Below are 8,254 nucleotides of genomic sequence, written 5' to 3' on the forward strand. Positions count from 1 at the left end.
GGGGGCGCGGCGGCCGGTAACGGCCGGTAACGGCCGGTAACGGCCGGCGGGGCCCCCTCAGCCCGCCCGCGCCCTCGGCCACCATTTTGTTGGGCGCGTCTTACCTCAGCCCCGGCACCGCCCGGCCTCCCCCGCCCTCGCCGAGGCGTCCCCGCCGCGAAGCCCACAACTCCTGCTGCCTTCCCGCTGGAGCTGGGCTGGCTTGGTTGTCCCTTCACTCCCTTCCTCACACGCAGCAGGCTGCCCCATCAGTGCAACGCTGGGGTGACATGGCGCACCATCCCGGGGCCTGGTTGGAGAAACAGTCGCCTGCAAATCTGGGGGAAGCTTGGTGCTCCCACGCTCCTCATCTCCGTCCAGGCTGCCCCTCTGCTCCCAAAGGAACAAGGAGTGCCTGAGCCTGCCCAACAAAGCAGCCCTTCATTTAGGTTCCGTGGGAGGCTTGGCGGCTGTGTGGCCCTGCGGCGAGGCAGTGGTGCTGGAAGACTTGCTTCTCCACCCAAGACCGGGTGACAACACAGGAGATGAAGGCAAAGTAAGCGCTGTGAGGCCATGGCTTTCACGTCGCGGGAGGCTCTGCCTGAAGACATGTCTGAGTATTTGGGTTGCGAGCGCGCACGGGGTCAGTGCCTCTTTGCAGGGCTATGGCAGGGCCATAAGCAGCTTGTCTCTGAACTCCGGTTCACCCCGCGCCAGCTCTAGATATCCACAGCCTCTCTCCCCAACTCATCCTTCTCCACGTGTCTTTCATACCTTTAGCTTGAGCGTGTTAAGATAATGCTGAGGTTTATTCTCTTCTCTGGATGTTACTAGTTTTTTCCTGGCTTTATCCCTGTCTCATGAATTACATCCAAGTCAGATGGATTGGGTTTTTTTCTGTTTAGCTGAGTTTTCACTTGTGGTGTGGAAAACTTTGCAATAACTGGCAAATATTTCCCTGTTTCTTGATATATTACTTTAGGTTCTTCTAAATGGGTTTGCTTCTGCCACATTTTACCACCTCTTCAATTCCAGATATTGCTTTAATTATTTAATTTGTTGTATGAGTTTTCTTGTTTGTTTTTATATACTTTCATTCAGGTATTGATATGTCCATACAAAAGCACACATACAAGAAACTTGTAGTACAGTCTCCTCATTGAGTATACAGTCATTAATCAAACGTTGTTCTACGATACAGTGGTTTAATGTCTAATAAACCAGTGGTGCGGTCTGGAAGGCTGTTCATAGAAACCCACTCCCTCCAGCCAGTTCTCTAAGCTATGGTGTATATGCATGCACAGATATATGTGTGTGTGTGTATATGTACATGTCTTCCTGGCCCTGAGCCATGTGAAGATAACATTTGATGCTTGCTAGCTACAACGTACCCCAGAATATGCCCAGGGCATGGTGTGTATATGAATCTGGCAAACAAATTGTGATGATGTGGGTAACAGAAGTTATAATTATTGATTAGATAACCCATTTAAGCTCCTAAGAAATTTAACATAACATTTTATTTCCAAAGTTTATCAGCAGCAGATGAGTTATAACAGTGCACATACAAAGACATGGACTTTATGGCTCACGTACTTGGCTTGTGTATCATACAGAGCAGATTCATTCCTCCCATGGTTGTGTTGAAGCTCTAGAAAGGAACGTGATCCTTAAAATCATATTACATTAAGTTTACAATTTAACCATTTTTTGTGGAACGTGGTATGGAGTAACACAGGGGACAGCTAGTAACGTAGTTTCAATATTACTCAGAAACAACAGAAGCTGCTAACTACTTGCATTTTTTATGTAGTTTTTCCTAGATACTACAAGTGAGTTGTGGTAAATCTGAGACAGGCGGGCACGCCACAGACGGCTGTTGTTTTTCTTTCTCTCTCTGCATCATGTAATCAGAGAACTGTCTTGTGTTCCTGAGAGAAGCATTGTACCGAGACAGTGCCACCCTGGTATGGGTTTTTACAAAACCAGTTTCTATGCCATCAACAATGCCTTCAGTTGCTGCTGGAATCGCATTGGAAATTTAACAATGACACGGTTAATTATAAATGCCAATGGTCAATATTTCTCCTCTGTCATCACTGTAACTGAAGAAGATTGCTGTTATCCTTTTGTTTTATGAGAACATTATTATGCAGAATATTTTAGAAGGGCTAAAACCTATCTGCCATTTTGACTCTACTTCCTGCTAGAACTGTACATAACCAGGGCAATAGTAAGCCTTCCATTAAATCAGGAACATACATTACAAAGAGGTACTAACACTATCACCCACTCACACGGATTCTGTTTTCATAACTTAAATTTTCTGCTTGGTGTTCTGCATCATGTTCATATCAAGCAAAAGTGCTATTTAGACCTACAAAGGGACAGGCTCCTCATTCGAGCTAATAACTACGGGAAATTTTGCTCTTTCAAAATGGGCTTTCATTCCAAATGTTAATGTTTAATTTTGTTTTTAAGTAAAAATAGAGACATATTATAATGCATAGAATGAATAGCATTTAAAATACAATCATTACACACCTAAACCAAAAATTCTTTAATTGTCAGTCAGATATGATTAATATAAAATGATTCGACCTTTTCAAAACCTTGTGTTCAATTTATTTATTTATTCTAAAAAAAAAAAAAAAAAGGCATTGTTAAAATTGTATTGTTTCCGTGGAAATTTTAGGTCCTAGTTTCCACAACAAACCTACTCAACTGGAAATGCAGCTACAGCTGTGGTGTTGACCATATAAAAAAGAGAGCTTGGCATGCTGAAACAGATGAGATAGTTGCTTTTCAGGAAGAATCCCCTCTTGCTACAGAGAGAGTGGGATGTGGAATTACATCCATATCTAAAGTAGAATCAAGATAGTATATTGATGTAGAAAAAGCCTCACAAATCACTGTAAATGAGAAGGGCAGAAGCTTTTTGAGGCAAACTGTTGTGTTGTGCCAGCCTTATGTCCTGCACTTGCGAAGTACTGCTACATAATGGTCATTCGGCAAGAAAATACCTTGAAATGGGGGGGCACAAATATCTGAAGGTATTTGTTGTTAGCTTCAAACATTGCTTTCTCTTCATGAGAAGCTCTGCATGGATCTAATCTTGATTTGTGCAAGACGATTGACTCATACATTCTTTCACCACTTTTAAGATTTGGTCTATGGGCACGTTGTCATATCAACCAGGAAAACCACACAACTTGTATGTCTTTGAAAGGCTGATGCTGGTATTTTGCAGGCAGTCCTGTTGCTGTAACAATTTTTCTTTGATGCTAAGATTTAAGCTACTCGCTAAATGATGTATACAAGCTTGAATGCAGCATTGAGGATTAAGCTAAAGGAGAAGTGAACCAGAGATCAGAGTTGAAATGTAATCTCAAAATAAGTCAAATAAAGCCAATGCAGCTCAACTTTATCTTTAGTCAGGATAAAAGGAGTCATGCTGAGCACTGGCCCCGTCAACTGGAGTCACTGCTATATGTACGGGAGAGCCATGCTTGAAAGTTAGTGATGAAACGCAGGCGGGCAAAGGGGTATGCTTCTATTTTGTACTTCTATTCTCTGCCTTCGGTGAAACAAAGCATCATCAGAGAGAATCCGGCTGATTTGCATCTATTTACCCCCAAATTTTCTTGTATTATTAATAAGTTTAACTTGAAGCTTTGAGATTCTATAAGTGCTGGTAAAAATATGATTTTGGGCTACCTATTTTACAAAAGATGAAGGAAGTAAAAAAAAAAGATAAAGAAGGAACTAAAAAACAATTGCCCACAAGGACATTTCTACAGACACCACAAAACTGAAATGGTTAGCTGTGAAAGAAGAACCTAGCAACTTAAAATTACAATGCAAGCGACGACCCATTAGTCATTTCAGACCAATCCGGTGTTATGTGATCATGTCTCACAGAAGTATATTTCAAAATATTTCCTGAAATATCCCATGCTTCTTCTTTCTATATTTGCCTACACAAATTTGAACAAAGCCAAAAAAAGAAGTTGGGGTTCAGGGGAAGGAGACAGACACAAATCAAGTCTGAACAAACATACCTTGCTCTAGTTACCATTTTATTGACGGTGTTTGTGACGTGACAGTTTAAATTCTGATAATGCGGACATCGTTGCTGCTGGGTAACAGATTTTCCCAACTGTTGCTAATTGCTGTTTCCACATTGCCCTATAAGCTCCAGCAGTGGTTGTTTTCTGTAGCTGCGCTTCATGGATCATTTCTATCATAATAAGGTTTCTGCTGCACTGTAGGAAGTAATATTTCCTGTAGGATAAGCGAAGTTGTGTTAGTGGTAGCAATGCTGAGAACCTGCGTTATGACTGCACAGCAGCTGTTGTTACTGCAAATAAGGAACTAGCGACCAATTGTTTGTCATTTGCTTTTACTCTAAGTTGCCACACACAATGTTCCCTGGTTTTTCCATGCATACAGGATGGTGGGAGGTCTGGTTCCTCTGTAATTTCAAAAATATTTTTCTGTATTGGGTTTTTTTTGCATTTCTGTGTTGTTGTCACCTCTTAATATTTACAGCTGCTGATGAGTGTGTGAAAATTTCTGGGTTGCGATGGAAAGCAAATCTCGCCAGTTTAACGGAGCCTTGCTTTTACATCTGTGCACATGCACTTTGAGCTGTGAAGGAATTATAGGTCTATAGATTCACAAAGTAACTGAGTAAATTAACCCCTTCACAGGGGCATTAAAGATCTTTATCATGGAGTTTCACAAGCTTCTTGTGTGAACAATGTTATACGTTATTGCGCTATTGTTCTTCATTTTTTTTTTGCAAAACTCTATTTTAATAAGGAAAGTAAAAATTGGCTGAGATACAATAATTTGCTTAAAGCAGCGGTCCCACTGAAGTGGGAATGTAGCCATGGTTTGAACAGGGACTCAGAACGCCTGGCTCCTATTTCTGTCTTTTTGGTGTATTTGTGTCCTAGGGCAAGGCTCTCAATCACACCGATCTTCAGGTTTTGTATTTGTAGCACGGGGATTAGAATACTTCCCTTCACAGGAATGTTGTGAGGATTGTGTTTTGTTTTGTCTTGAAAGCGCTTACTTGGAGTTACATAATAATAAAACCTATTACTGGCAAAACTATTAATTATAATGTAATAGGTAGATCCAATACATTTTATTATATTGAAGGTAGAGAATTTTGAAAATATAAGAAGTAATATTATGTTTTCAGAGAGTGTCTGGAAAAATACTAGGAAAGGAGCCTATTGTAGGATTAAAATAATAGAGTGTTGACAGTTTTTACCAGTAGGGATATGAAATGCAGAAGTCTTGCAAAAATAAATTGATTGTTTGGAGAATTTTAAAGCAGCTTGTTGCAAAGGGGTCGCTGAGGGTTTCTCTTAGGAACAGCTAGAAAGCAGATATTAGTCCCCTTCATTTGTCATTGTCCATTGGTCCTTGCGCTGAGCGATGGTGAAAAGGAGTGTTGGAGGCCTGAAGGAAGGTTATGGTGACTCTCTTCCTCCAGTGTCCGTGTGCTAAGCCAGCTGTGTGATACCCCTCCAGTCTGTGTTTCCTGGGGCCAGGGATGGAGAGAGCTGTGTTTTGCCCCTGGTGACATTGGGGGTAGCAGGATCACACCGAGGTGGCTGACAGCAGACCTTGGCAAGGGGTGAATGGGTTGGGTGAGGGCCTGGAGATGTCTCTGGCCAAGTGGAGTGGTTAAAGCAAGCCTTCGTGCTGCTGCCCTCAGTACAAAGAAAATGTTTGGGATAAAAAAACTGTAACTTTCTGTACCGTTCAATTCCACGTTCTTCATGGATGCTGACATGTCATTTAATCATTATTTTAAAAGCATTTTACAAGGATGCATTTTAAAACAAGGAAACAGACATTATAGGTCATTGTATGTAATTTATTTGAAAAGAACAGAATCCTCAAACCTTCTATCATCTGGATTAACTCTGAGTCTTTACTTTTCCTGGGGTTTGTGGTAAAACAAATCCAAGAGCAATGCTCATGTGACCAGAAAATTTGGACGTCGTTCTTTCTTGACAGAGACTTCAGAAAGAGACACGTAGAAGAGGCTTTTCAAGAGCAGGCTGGATTGACCTAGCAGAAATCCACAGAGAAGGGTGGGACGATAGGCAGGATTCCATCTCTAGCAATTTGGTATTGTTACCAATTTAGTGGGTTTTAATTACTGCTGTTAGGTTCTGTCCAGATGTTCAGAATGAATAGGCTGAAGTCAGCCTTTTCTCAATAACTGTTGCTGAAAAACTGCTGCAGGCTTTCAAGCACTCACAAGAATAAAGGAATCAAAGAAGAAATCTAGATGCTGTTACCCAATCTTGTGCCTTGCTCACATCTTTTGTGTACTTTAAACTTTATGGGAATATTTGATAAAAGCACACAAAACAATTCAAAACTGGAACCTTTAAAGCAAATCTGTTTCTTTTTACTTCATCTGACAAACGAAGACAGTTTTATATAAAATATGTTTGGGAGTAAATCACAGAAATAGCCATTTCAGAGTAAAAAGACCGATCTCAGTTATAGTTAGGTAATGGCTTCTAATTTTCTTTGTTGCAGATAAGAAATAACAGTAATTATATTCCAAAACTGCTTTTCATTTCTGTTTGGGATTAAAATATCTTCTCCGCAACCGTTAGAGTGATTTTGAGAATTGTTGGGTCATGCTGGCGGTGTGTCTGTGGCCATGGGAGGGGAGCAGCGCTGGCCTGTAGCGGGGCTGCGGAGGCCGATGTTCCGCTGCTGTGCTGGGCCAGCAGTTCCGACCGGCACGGTGGGGGTCTGAGCCCTATAGCAGAGTCAGCCGCTGGGTTCATCCTGCGGAGTGAAGGGCCAGGACTGATAGAATTTTCACTGGAAAAGAAGATCTGACTCAGATCGGCTCCTGACACCCTTTCCAGGCTGTGCAGTCGGCTGGCCTGGCCAGGGCTCCGCAGGTGGCCGTGGCGGTTACCGGTCACAAATTCCGTCTTGTAAAAACAGGAGAGCTAACACCGCTTGGCTAACTCCACCAGGACTGAACAGCAAATAAAAAAGTAGTCAATGGATTTTTGTGTAATATTTTAACAAATTTGAATATTAAAACCTGTTAAGTGAATGTTATAGTGTTTATCTTAATAGAATAATATTTGGGGTAATACCAAGTGCTTAAAGCAACTGTATCTTTTTAAAGAGGGTAAACCAGACTGTAACTGGGTCAAAATAGTCAGATCATTTTCTGTTTAAAGACTCCCTCTTGTGGAAATCATTCTTACTGACTTGTTTTGACCTATTTTTCTAGTAAAAGTCACTCCATATAAGGTATTGCAAAACTTGAAAACGGTTCTGTTGCATGGTGTTATCCGTTTGAAAGTTAGAAGCCTGACAATGACAGTAGTCGTAACAACTGTAGTAGATTGCAGATTTTAGATCTTTCTACGGAGTCCTTTTTGTTACTCAGAAATTTATTTATTTATTATGTAGATGAAAAGAAATATTTAATTGTTTTTCACCCTGTGTTGGATGCCTCTGCCCAGGTGACGTGGAGTGCAGTGTCCCTCCCTGGCAGGGGCTGGGCAATGACTAGGGGGTGGTGACTCAGGGAAAGCAGAGGATTCCCGTCCATCGCCAGGCTGAGAACATGGAATTAGTAATGTCATAGTCACGCAGGAGGGACATGTCCATTCTGGGAAGAGATTTCCATAGGAATGTTAATATCAGTGGTGTGCTGCCTGATGGGAAGGGGCAATGTGAATCTCAGACACTGACACACAACAGAATTTGATGCTTTCCATAAAGTGCGTGACTGCAATAAAATCCTTTTTGCCCTCTGGCACCCTGTTGGGTGAGGAAATCACATTATTTAGAGTCAATGTCTAATATGTATTTGGGCAGGAAGAACCATCAGCTCTTTTCAATCACACCCGAGCCCTAATCAACTCTCAATTCTAAAATAAGTAGAATCTCTCTACTTAATTGAAGCTCTCTGCTTCCGTGGCACTGAAGCTGCTGGAGCGGTTGGTTCTCCAAAGCACAAACCACGTGGGGACGCGCTGCCCCAACCCCAGTGCTCCCCGGCCACTGCTCTCTGCGTGGAGACCCAACTGTAGGCCCAAAAGCATCCCCAAAAAAACATCTCAAAGGAGTTTTGGTGACACACAATATAAAAATGAAAATCTGAGTATTAATCTGGCATAGCAGGAGTCTTAATTGTGAACGTCTGGACCCATTAACTTTCTGTAATGTCTGTGTTCAAGTGGGGAAACTTTGTGTGTTGAGCTGA

This window comes from Larus michahellis, chromosome 15, assembly GCF_964199755.1.
Source record: "Larus michahellis chromosome 15, bLarMic1.1, whole genome shotgun sequence".
In the NCBI taxonomy this organism is placed as follows: domain Eukaryota; kingdom Metazoa; phylum Chordata; class Aves; order Charadriiformes; family Laridae; genus Larus; species Larus michahellis.